Source organism: Pelophylax lessonae, assembly GCF_965119305.1.
Source record: "Pelophylax lessonae genome assembly, chromosome: 6".
Classification (NCBI taxonomy): Eukaryota; Metazoa; Chordata; class Amphibia; order Anura; family Ranidae; genus Pelophylax; species Pelophylax lessonae.
The window spans coordinates 88315091-88327381 of record NC_138773.1 but is presented as its reverse complement, the minus strand read 5'-3'; the positions used below and the strand labels follow the sequence as shown (position 1 = coordinate 88327381).

Here is a 12291-nt window from a genome sequence, read left to right as displayed (position 1 = left end):
GCTCTTCTGACACACGGCATGTTTGCACATAGACAACGTCCTGAAAAGAAACATGAAGTCCTGGTTCGCACTGGTACGATGCGGGAAACCCTACAATTCAGTGCCGGTTCCTGCATCGCACCAGAATCGTACACTGGTTCACACTGAGATCTGCAAACCGCTGGGGGTGTCAATGTAGAGTTAATGTCACCCCCAGATCGGTTCACAGATCGCAGTGTGAACTGTGAAATGGTGCAGGAATCATATTAGATAGGTGTGAACACCCGTGCGATCCGTTTCCGGTGTGGACCAAAATTTGGTGTGAATGCGATTTCAGCCACACAGTATGGCTGAATTTGCATTGCACAGACATCGAATGTGATCTGCACAGCGATGCGGTGGTAATCAGATGCGATGTCTGGCATTGCACTAGTGTGAACCGACACGAAAACCGCAGGAATAGGAAAACTGCAGGAATACGATAGCCAAGAGAAAGTAGATACAAGGTGCTGGACTGTGAAATAACTCTACAGCAAGGTGAAGGGTCCTCTAAAGCAGTGGTCCTCAACTCCGGTCCTCAGGGTCCACTAACAGGCCAGATTTTAGATATTACCTTGGGGAGATGCAGACTAGAGTACTGCAATCATTGAGCAGCAAATGATATCACCTGGGATGTATTTCAGTTATCTTGCAAACCTGGCCTGTTAGTGGGCCCTGAGGACCAGGGTTGAGGACCAGGGCTCTAAAGAACGGGGGCTTCTTTGATTGAGGAATCCAATATTAGGGAAAATGTGCCAATATTTGTCTTGTGAGTCCATAATACTTTATTTCTAGTAAATATTTGATAACAGAAAGACAAGCTGTAGGCAACGCGTTTCAGGGCCAGAAAATGCCCCTTCATCAGGACTTAGGTAATCTGGCAGAACACTATTGGACTATTAGGAGATCCTGAGAGGTAATCTCAGGCAACGGAAAAATAGAGAAAGCTGTCCCAATGGAAGTGTATGTAATGCACGTGCTGGACACAATTGCCAGTAGTGAGGATCCCTCCCATCCATGCTGTTAGCACAAAATTGGAAAAATTATTTTCTTGCTTTCAACATGGGCTGAAAAAGAGAAATTGATACATCAATGGCCAGTTTAACCCCTTTTCTACCAGGATACATCTTTAACCGCTTGCCGACCGCCGCACGACTATATACTGCGGCGGTCAGCCCCTCACAGGCAGAGTGACATATCGGTACGTCACTAGCCTGGGAGGGTCTGGGGAGCGAGCGCGCGCCGGCGCGCTCCCGCGCGGTCACGGACCCCCCCGCGCGTGTGACCGGTGGACCCGATGTCCGCTGGTCACTCGGCGATCGGCGGGGGAGAGGGAGAAAGGCAGGCAGCTTGTGTAAACAAGCTGCCTGTCAGTTCTCCCTGTGTAGAAACACTTATCATATGGTTCTACTATGTAGAACCGTTGATCAGTGTAACTACACCTCAAGCCACAGCCAATCACAGTTAGAATCACGCCCCTAGGGACACACACAGCCCCTCCCTCTCAAATAAAGTTAACCCCTTCACTGCCAGTGTATTTTTACAGTAACAGTGCATATATATAGCACTGATTACTGTAGAAATGTCACTGGTAACCCCAAAAGTGCCAAAAATGTCAGTCAAGGGTCCGATCTGTCCGCCGCAATGTCGCAGTACCGCAAAAAAAAAAAAAAAAAAAATCGCAGATCGCCGCCATTACGCGTTAAAAAAAAAACAACAAAAATTACAAAAATCTTTCCCTTTGTTAGTAAACGCGATAACTTTTGCGCAAACCAATCAAAATACGCTTTTTGCAATTTTTTTTACCAAACATAGGTAGCATAAAACAAATTGGCCGAAAATTTAAAAAAATTTTGATTTTTACTTTTTTTTTGGGGGGAATTTCATATAAAAAAATTTGAAAAATATTGTTATTTTTGCAAAATTGACGCTCTTTTTTTGTTTATAGCGCGTGATAAAAAAAAAAAAAAAAAAAAAAAAAAAAAAAAAAAATCGCACAGGTGATCAAATACCGCCAAAAGAAAGCTCTGTTTGTGGGAAAAAAAGGACGTCAAATTCGTTTAGGTACAGCGTCGCACGACCGCGCAATTGTCCCTTAAAGTCACGCAGTGCCGAATCGCAAAATACCCCCTGGTCAGGAAGGGGGTAAAATCTTCCGGGGCTTAAGTGGTTAAAAGGCGAATGGAATGAATATTTACCGAGCTGCATTCATAAACGGCACTGGATAGTCACTGGGCGGCAGATCCACCTACTAATCAGTGTACCGAGCTATCATTAGACACACAGACACTGTACCGAGCCAATCCAAGGGAATAGGTACCATGTGATTGGTCACCACAGTGATCACATGGTATGGTTTACAGCATTGATCCCTCCCCTTCACCAATACAATAGGGGAAGGAGAGAGATTGAGTATTTGTGAATTAGGAAAGAATGAATGAATCAGCTGCTGCAGATTCACTCAGTTTCAGTGACATAGGGATGATTTTTTTTAACCCTTTCATGCCCCCCTCCCCTACACATACTATGTCCATGTGACCTTTATATTAACCCTTTCACCTCCCTTATCCTGCAAATTTGAACATTAACCCCTTCATCTTCCCATTATATGTGACCTGTACATTAACCACTTCACCTCCTCATTCCTGTGTGTATGACATGAATATCAATGAATCTAGTGTACCCTTCTCAAGATTCAACTTTAAACCTCTCTGTACTGGCGTGTTTCTTCATTTCCAAAAAAATGTAAAAAATGAAATCCCCCTTTGGGATGTCTTTTTTTTTTTTTTAGAAAGTAAATGGGTCATTTTGGGTTTTTTTGTACTATTTTGGCATTTTTATTTTGACAGAAAGTAAGGAAAACAGTTATTTTTCTAGTAAAAATAAATAAACAAATAAAAATAATGTTTTTCACCACTTCAATACTGGGCACTTTCACCCTCTTCCTGCCCAGGCCGATTTTTACCTTTCAGTGCTCTGACACAATTACGCAGTCATGCAACACTGCACCCATATTAATCCCCACTGGGTTTTTTATTTTTTGCTACACAAATAAAAAAAGACCGAACATTTTTGAAAAAAAAAAAAAAATTTTTTTTTTAGTTTCTATTATGAAATTTTTTGAAAAAGTTATTTTTCTTCTTCACTGATGTGCGCTGATTAGTGATCGACCAATATCTGTTTTTCGTTACCGATATTTTGGCCATTGAATATCGGTATCAGCCGATATTTTCGAACATTTAAATTTTTTTTTTTATTTTTAGCACTTGACAGGTACTGTTGTGGAGGGATCTGGGGGTCTAAAAGACCCCAAACCCCTCTGCACTTAAAAGCATTCAAAAACGCCAAGTTTAGCTGCTTTGAATGCTGTAATTTTTTTGAATCTGGCGCCAGACAGTACTCGGAAGTGATGTCACTCATGACATCACTTCCAGGGTTTTTACATGGAGACCCGATCAGAGATGAATGCGGCTTTGATTGGGTCTTCGGCGGCCATGCAGGCTGGTTGCCCCGGTCTGCCTGTGGGACGGGAGACCTGGGCGAGCCGCGGAAGGCGGGGACGTCCCCTCCTGCTACTTGTAATGACAGCCGAGCGGCTTCTCAACCGCATCGGTTGTCATTACAAGGCAGCTGAACGTCGGCTATGGATGCCGGTACCGGGGTGATGCCTCTAGCTGCAGGCATCACTCCGGTACAAGCACTTTCCCAAAATATCAGCAATATCGGTAACCTCAGGGGCCGATTCCGATATATAGGGGAAAGTGCTTATCGGCCCCCGATATATCGGCTTTGCCAATAATCGGTCGATCCCTAGTGCTGATGCACACTGATGGGCACTAACGAGGCTGCATTGATGCACACTGATAGGCTGCCCTGATAATCAGTGCCCTGATTATCGGTTTAAAATGTCCCCTTTCACAATTGCCGATTACTGGCTCTCCTCTCCTCACGCTGTGACAGTGCGTGAGGAAAGGAAGGTCTAGAACCAGCAAGTCTGTTTACATTCTGATCAGCTGTGATTGGACACAGCTGATCACATGGTAGAGGGCAGCTGTGATTAGCACAGAGTGTACCAGATGCATGCCCCAGGAGGCGTATGGGAGGTGTGTTCTGGAAGGATGTCCATGGACGCCCTCCCAGAACAGCTGAGCTGTAGCTGTCTTTCAACCATGGTGCGGTATTTAAGTGGTTAAATACCACCAGAAGCAAGCTTTGTCTAAAAAAAGAAAAGAAAAAAATATATAATGATAGAAAACTCTTTTGGGTACAATGTTGCTTAAAGGAGTAATTGGAAAAAAAATAAGTGATGATTCACTCAGGTAGTTGCGCCTAGGATCTACCTAAGATCTCTGGTGAAAAAAGTGGGGAAATATAAATTAAGAATAAGTAAAAGAATAATACCAATGGGCTGCTGGTCTAGACAACATACAGTTGAAAAGTTTTTAAGAGCAATATTAGACCGCGCTCATAAATATGATAAAATAGTCCCCTTTATGTAAAATGATAAATAGGTATAAAATTCACATGAATTGAATAAATAAACACCAATTGTGCTTAAACTGGTAAAGTGACTGTGTGCAAACATATACAGTCTATATATAAAAAAACAATTGTGCTTCAGTAAGATAAATTATAAAAGCACGGTCTAATATTGCTCTTAAAAAAAAAATAAAGGAGTAATTGTCGGTCAAAGAATCACAGCCCTGAAAACTGAAAAATAGTCTTGTAATGAAGGGATGTTACAGGCTGGTACTCGAGTACCCATAGGCTAAAAAAGCAACTTCTTATTTTTTATTTTATTTTTTTTATAAAGGGCTGTTTTTTTCTTCTCTGACCACCTAATGCCACTGTCACTGTTTAAATGTGGTCCTCCGGCTATAGATTAGGTTAATGATAAGTTGAGGCTCTGTGGTAGGGGAGTGTCATAATGTGGATTAGTCCCGCCTTCCTAGGCAGATATCTAAGGAGGTGGTGATTAGGGATGATCGAACGGTTCGGGTCGACCCGAACATTGGCTGTTCGAGGTTCGGCCGAATTCCGAACTTTTTGCTGAAAAAGTTCGGAATTCGGCAACCAGAACCGACCAAAATGCAATGGGACAGGAAATGGGCTTTAAAAGCCTGTGATTGGACCAGAACCATCAGTAAAAGCCAATTGAGGGGGCAGGAGAATGCTAGGAATGTGATTGGAGTGACTAGGGGGTCCAGAGGCCAATCATTAGTGAACACGCCCCCCAGTATATAAGATAGCCCCCGCCAAATTCCTAGCATTGTAATACAGGGACGTGGAAGAGAGTGGAAGCAGTTCTGTTACTTCTGCTTCAAAAGTGTCATTTAGCAATTATTAGTGTGAGGAAAGGGATATCTAGTGTAGTCAGGGTACTATTTTCCACTATAGTTAGATTTAATAATCTAGTTTCTGTAGGGAAAGTGTTAAGTGTAAGGGGACCGTAGTGTAGTGTAGGGTTAACTGACTCTGACTGCTATGGCAGGGTGACAAAACCCTTCCATGTCAGGGTGACCGCTATAGAGAAAACATTGTTTCTCTTAGGACACTTATAGAACAGGGATATGGCTTCGCCCCTGTCACACTGCTTTTTGCTGCCGGCGTTTATAGGGCTTTTTTGAGGACATGTTTGGAGTCAGGCATGACATCTGAACTTCTGTGTAGGGGTATATATACACACACACGTATGTATGTATACACATATATAGGTGTGAAAGTAGCAGAAACCTATGCTTGCGCTAATGAAATAATTAACAACCATATGGCTTCTCTGCTATAACACCTATATGTGTGTATGTGTATAAATACTTATAAGCGTGCGTGTATATATACCCCTATACAGAAGTTCAGATGTTTTGCCTGCCTCCAAAGACCCCAAAAAAATACCCCAAAAAAACGCCTGCAACAACACACCTGGGCGTTTTGTAGCTGGCGTTTTTTTGGGTGTCTTTGGAGGCAGGCATAACATCAGAACTTCTGTGTAGGGGTATATATATATATATATATATATATATATATATATATATATATATACACACACACACACACACACACACACACACACACACGTGTATATATACACATACACACATATAGGTGTTTTTAGGGGCATTTATTGGGTTTTAGGGCTTCAAAATTGTGTTTTTTGATTACCGAAGTTCGGGTCCCATTGATTTCAATGGGGTTCTGAAATCCGGGCCGAACTTTCGGGAAGTTCGGGTGTTCTGGTCGAACCGAACTTTTGAAAAGTTCGATCATCCCTAGTGGTGATTAGTGATGGGTGACTGCAGAATGAAATGTATGGAGGAAAGTTGGTGGAATATGGAACCTGAGAAATAAATCTCTGCACTTTTAATTAAACAATTCTAATACCTTCAGAGGTCAGTTTGCGGAAGTCAGATTACTTCAACCTGATTGGTTATTGCAGGCCTCGACAAATCCCGGGCGCCAGGTCGCATTTGCGACTAGAATTAGCGACCTGGCGCCTGGGGTGCCCTGCAGGATGTGTCCTGTCCCTTTTGCACCCCCCACCTCCTCTTCGAGTTCACGGACTTCCGCGGCGTCCAAAAATTTAGTCCCCGGCTTTTCGGCCTTCTTTTGTGAGATGAGAAGCTATGGGAACTGACGCCCTCTTGTGGTGGCCGGGAGTAATGCATGTTCTCAATGCCAAAGAGGAGAAGAGAGGGAATTTTTTTAAGGCTTCATCTCTCTGTCCAGTTACCTTTGCTTAAAGGTAAGTGGACAGGGAGTGTGGTTATTATTATTAATTTATTTTTTAAATGTAAAAAAAATAAATAATAATTTTTTCTTTTTTTTTTTTAATTATTAAAAAAAAAATAAAAAAATGTTTTTTTTCTTTTTTTTTTTAATTATTAAAAAAAAAATAAAAAAATGTTTTTTTTCTTTTTTTTTTTTTTTTCAATTCTTTTTTTTCCTCATCGCCGTGCCACAGCCGAAGGCCCCTTTCACACGGGCTGTCTGATCAGGTCCGCCTGTCAGTTTTTCAGGCAGACCTGATCGGACCGTTCAGTCTCCTCTATGGAGCAGTAATCTGCCGCCATCTGACCCTGCCCGCCAAAAACAGACGGATGGTGGTTCTATTTTCTATCCATCCCGTGGATCGGATCAGATGGCATCGGATGGAAAGAGACCGACAGTCTGTTTCCATCCAATTGCGCTATAGAGGAGAGTGGGGTTCTAGTCCTATTTATGTGTAAATTTAGTATCCGTTTTATTAAATAAAGCTTGGTTGTTAGTTTAAAAAAAAAACAAAAAAAAAAACTGGCTCCTAACTTTTTTAGCTGGCTCCTAGATTTCAGGCAAATTTGTCAAGCCCTGGGTTATTGGATTACTACACTTAGTACATGGAAGCGCTGTGCAATGCCTTCAGTAAATAAGCCTGTATTTATGTATACCTGAGATATAATTAAAAGACATGTATAAAGTTTATATAGTGATACATGCCATCTCAATGGATGACAGTCTACAATCATAACTCAAGAAGTCACACCCACTGCCTTTACCAGTAATATAAATGCAGGATGCCTCCCAAATCACCCTACACAAGAAACAAGCACACTTCAAAGCCAACCTACCACAATGATGCACAAATCAACAGCAGAAGGCTTAACATCAATCATTAAATCCCAACCTGCACCCACCTCTCCCTGCCCATTAATTTACAACCTGTCTCCTGGCACCCTGGGGATTACCTGGATTAGGAGGACTAGACGTTATTTGCCATGAAATCATTCATTACAACATATAGAATTGTGCAGGGATGAATCTCTTGGTATGTTAAGTAGTCGGATAAAACATGGCCTTGAAGTGACACTAAACTGGTTCATTAAAAAAAAAAAAAAATTATATATATTTATTCCAGTCGTATTCCTAACTCAGAAAATTTCCTTCAATTGCTCTCAGCCACCTACAAATCTACCTTCTTTTTTCTCTGCTGTGATCCAACTTCTTGTTAGAGAGAGGCTACATTCATTCTCCAAGGTCCCACTGTGTGTAGGAGCATAGCCACCCTTTCTAGCTCACTCCTGGGATGGGTTATGGACTATGGGAGGTGTAGTGTGCAGAGAGCAGTGTACATGAACGCAACTACCGGGTTCCAAACAAACGTACCTACTGTACTAAACATCAGAACCACTCTCTGCACACCTCCATCACTTCAGAAACATCTGTCTGACATGTGCTACCAGAGGCACATACCTCCACCACTCTCCCTGCGTATCTCTACTACACTCCATACTGACCTCCATCATCCTCTGTACACTTCCACCACTCTCCCCGCAGACCTCCACCCCACTCCATGCCTACCTCCATCATTCTCTGTACACTTCCACCACTCTCCATGCCAACCTCCATTATTCTCCATTCCTACTTCCATCACTCTCCATGCCTACCTTCATCATTCTCCATTCCTACTTCCATCACTCTCCATGCCAACCTCCATTATTCTCCATTCCTACTTCCATCACTCTCCATGCCTACCTTCATCATTCGCCGTACACTACCACCACTCTCCATGCCAACCTCCATCAGTCTCCATTCCTACTTCCATCACTCTCCATGCCTACCTCCATCATTCTCCGTACACTTCCACCACTCTTCCCGCAGACCTCCACCCCTCTCCATGCCTACCTCCATCATTCTCCGTACACTTCCACCACTCTCCCCACAGACCTCCACCCCGCTCCATGCCTACCTCCATCATTCTCTGTACACTTCCACCACTCTCCATCATTCTCCATGCCTACCTCCATCATTCTCCGTACACTTCCACCACTCTCCCCGCAGACCTCCACCCCACTCCATGTCCATGCCTACCTCCATCATTCTCCGTACACTTCCACCACTCTTCCTGCAGACCTCCACCCCGCTCCATGCCTACCTCCATCATTCTCTGTACACTTCCACCACTCTCCCCGCAGACCTCCACCCCGCTCCATGCCTACCTCCATCATTCTCCGTACACTTCCACCACTCTCCCCACAGACCTCCACGCCACTCCATGCCTACCTCCATCATTCTCTGTACACTTCCACCACTCTCCATGCCAACCTCCATCATTCTCCGTACACTTCCACCACTCTCTCCACAGACCTCCACCCCGCTCCATGCCTACCTCCATCATTCTCTGTACACTTCCACCACTCTCCCCGCAGACCTCCACCCCGCTCCATGCCTACCTCCATCATTCTCCGTACACTTCCACCACTCTCCCCGCAGACCTCCACCCCGCTCCATGCCTACCTCCATCATTCTCCGTACACTTCCACCACTCTTCCTTTAGACCTCCACCCCTCTCCATGCCTACCTCCATCATTCTCTGTACACTTCCACCACTCTCCCCGCAGACCTCCACCCCTCTCCATGCCTACCTCCATCATTCTCCGTACACTTCCACCACTCTCCATGCCAACCTCCATTATTCTCCATTCCTACTTCCATCACTCTCCATGCCTACCTCCATCATTCTCCGTACACTTCCACCACTCTCCATGCCAACCTCCATTATTCTCCATTCCTACTTCCATCACTCTCCATGCCTACCTTCATCATTCGCCGTACACTACCACCACTCTCCATGCCAACCTCCATCAGTCTCCATTCCTACTTCCATCACTCTCCATGCCTACCTCCATCATTCTCCGTACACTTCCACCACTCTCCATGCCAACCTCCATCAGTCTCCATTCCTACTTCCATCACTCTCCATGCCTACCTCCATCATTCTCCGTACACTTCCACCACTCTTCCCGCAGACCTCCACCCCTCTCCATGCCTACCTCCATCATTCTCCGTACACTTCCACCACTCTCCCCACAGACCTCCACCCCGCTCCATGCCTACCTCCATCATTCTCTGTACACTTCCATCACTCTCCATGCCAACCTCCACCCCTCTCCATGCCTACCTCCATCATTCTCCGTACATTTCCACCACTCTCCCCACAGACCTCCACCCTGCTCCATGCCTACCTCCATCATTCTCTGTACACTTCCACCACTCTCCATCATTCTCCATGCCTACCTCCATCATTCTCCGTACACTTCCACCACTCTCCCCGCAGACCTCCACCCCACTCCATGTCCATGCCTACCTCCATCATTCTCCGTACACTTCCACCACTCTTCCTGCAGACCTCCACCCCGCTCCATGCCTACCTCCATCATTCTCTGTACACTTCCACCACTCTCCCTGCAGACCTCCACCCCGCTCCATGCCTACCTCCATCATTCTCCGTACACTTCCACCACTCTCCCCACAGACCTCCATGCCGCTCCATGCCTACCTCCATCATTCTCTGTACACTTCCACCACTCTCCATGCCAACCTCCATCATTCTCCATGCCTACCTCCATCATTCTCCGTACACTTCCACCACTCTCCCCGCAGACCTCCACCCCGCTCCATGCCTACCTACATCATTCTCCGTACACTTCCACCACTCTCCATGCCAACCTCCATCATTCTCCTTTCCTACTTCCATCAGTCTCCATGCCTCCCTCCATCATTCTCCATACACTTCCACCACTCTCCATGCCAACCTCCATCATTCTCCATGCCTACCTCCATCATTCTCCGTACACTTCCACCACTCTCCCTGCAGACCTCCACCCCGCTCCATGCCTACCTCCATCATTCTCCGTACACTTCCACCACTCTTCCCGCAGACCTCCACCCCGCTCCATGCCTACCTCCATCATTCTCTGTACACTTCCACCACTCTCCATGCCAACCTCCATTATTCTCCATTCCTACTTCCATCACTCTCCATGCCTACCTCCATCATTCTCCGTACACTTTCCACCACTCTCCATTCACAGCCACCACTCTCCATATATTACACTATTTAACACACCTTCTTTAAATATGAAAACCAAATACCTCCTCCTCTTCTAAGCACATTCCTGTTGCTGTATACACTTGGCTGTAACAATTCTCTCTCTCTTTTTTTTTTTTTTTTTTTTAATCTAATGCTGGTTTTGTCAACTAAAAAGGACATTTTGCAGCCAACTTTTTTTGAGGGTTGTGAAATGTTTTAGTTATATGGGTGATTCTGCTCTGTCCTGAACCCCCCATTGGTGGGATGAGGTTGTGCACCCCTTCTATGGCCAATATAATGGAGCTCTTCTTGTTGGATTATTTATTCTCTGGAGACTATTAGAGGAAGAGGTGGACATGTGAAGGTGGAGAGGAGCAGTCAGGAATGGTGACACACATCTCACCTACATAGAGGGGACAGAAGGGTAAGGGCTGTGCCAGCACACCTACAACTACCAGCACACCTACAACTACCATCACACCTACAACTACCAGCACACCTACAACTACCAGCACACCTACAACTACCAGCACACCTACAACTACCAGCACACCTACAACTACCAGCACACCTACAACTACCATCACGCATCCTTCCAGATGGACTGTCCCTGCTAGCTGTGGCCGGGGGAGCGGTCATGCAGGTGAGGGATGATCTCTTCTATGACGTGTAGATGTATGATGAGAGTACCTGGGGGCCAGGGGCTCTTCTCCGGATCCGGGACTAGACTGGCACAGCGATCACCTTCATTGGCACACACCTTCCAACAGGTAACCCGAGCGATCCCTGGCCGATCGCGGAGTGACACCGAGCACAGACCTAGCCGATCTCTCCGGGACTCTTCCTGTATGTCCTGTACCCGCCCCCCGCTCTCAGTGTCTCTGCCCTCCTATTGTGTATGACCGGCTATGCAGGACTTCATCCTGCCAAACCTGCCGCCCGCTCTGCTCACAGCGCACCTGTCCGGGGAGGACACGCCCACTCTCTGCAAACCCCGCCCGCTGATACTGAAAGTTGCTCTTCCCTGTACTTAGATACCACGCCCACTCTGTGCAAACCCCGCCCGCTGATACTGAAAGTTGCTCTTCCCTGTACTTAGATACCACGCCCACTCTCTGCAAACCCCGCTCGCTGATACTGAAATTTGCTCTTCCCTGTACTTAGATACCACGCCCACTCTGTGCAAACCCCGCCCGCTGATACTGAAATTTGCTCTTCCCTGTACTCAGATACCACGCCCACTCTATGCAAACCCCGCCCGCTGATACTGAAATTTGCTCTTCCCTGTACTCAGATACCACGCCCACTCTATGCAAACCCCGCCCGCTGATACTGAAAGTTGCTCTTCTCTGTACTTGGATACCACGCCTACTCTCTGCAAACCCCGCCCCTTCCTCCTTTTGACACTTAACTTCTCTCCAACCTGTACT

General features: G+C 45.7%; 1 protein-coding gene across 1 annotated transcript in view; it reads right to left on the bottom strand.

Moving 5' to 3' along the window:
- Positions 1-11820, bottom strand: part of TMEM184A (transmembrane protein 184A) — an 87757-nt gene extending 75937 nt beyond the window's left edge. The window contains exon 1 of the mRNA XM_082262260.1: positions 11552-11820. The gene's annotated coding sequence lies outside the window, so the exon portion shown is untranslated. The remainder of the gene's footprint in view (positions 1-11551) is intronic.
- Between the last annotated feature and the right edge of the window lie 471 nt (positions 11821-12291).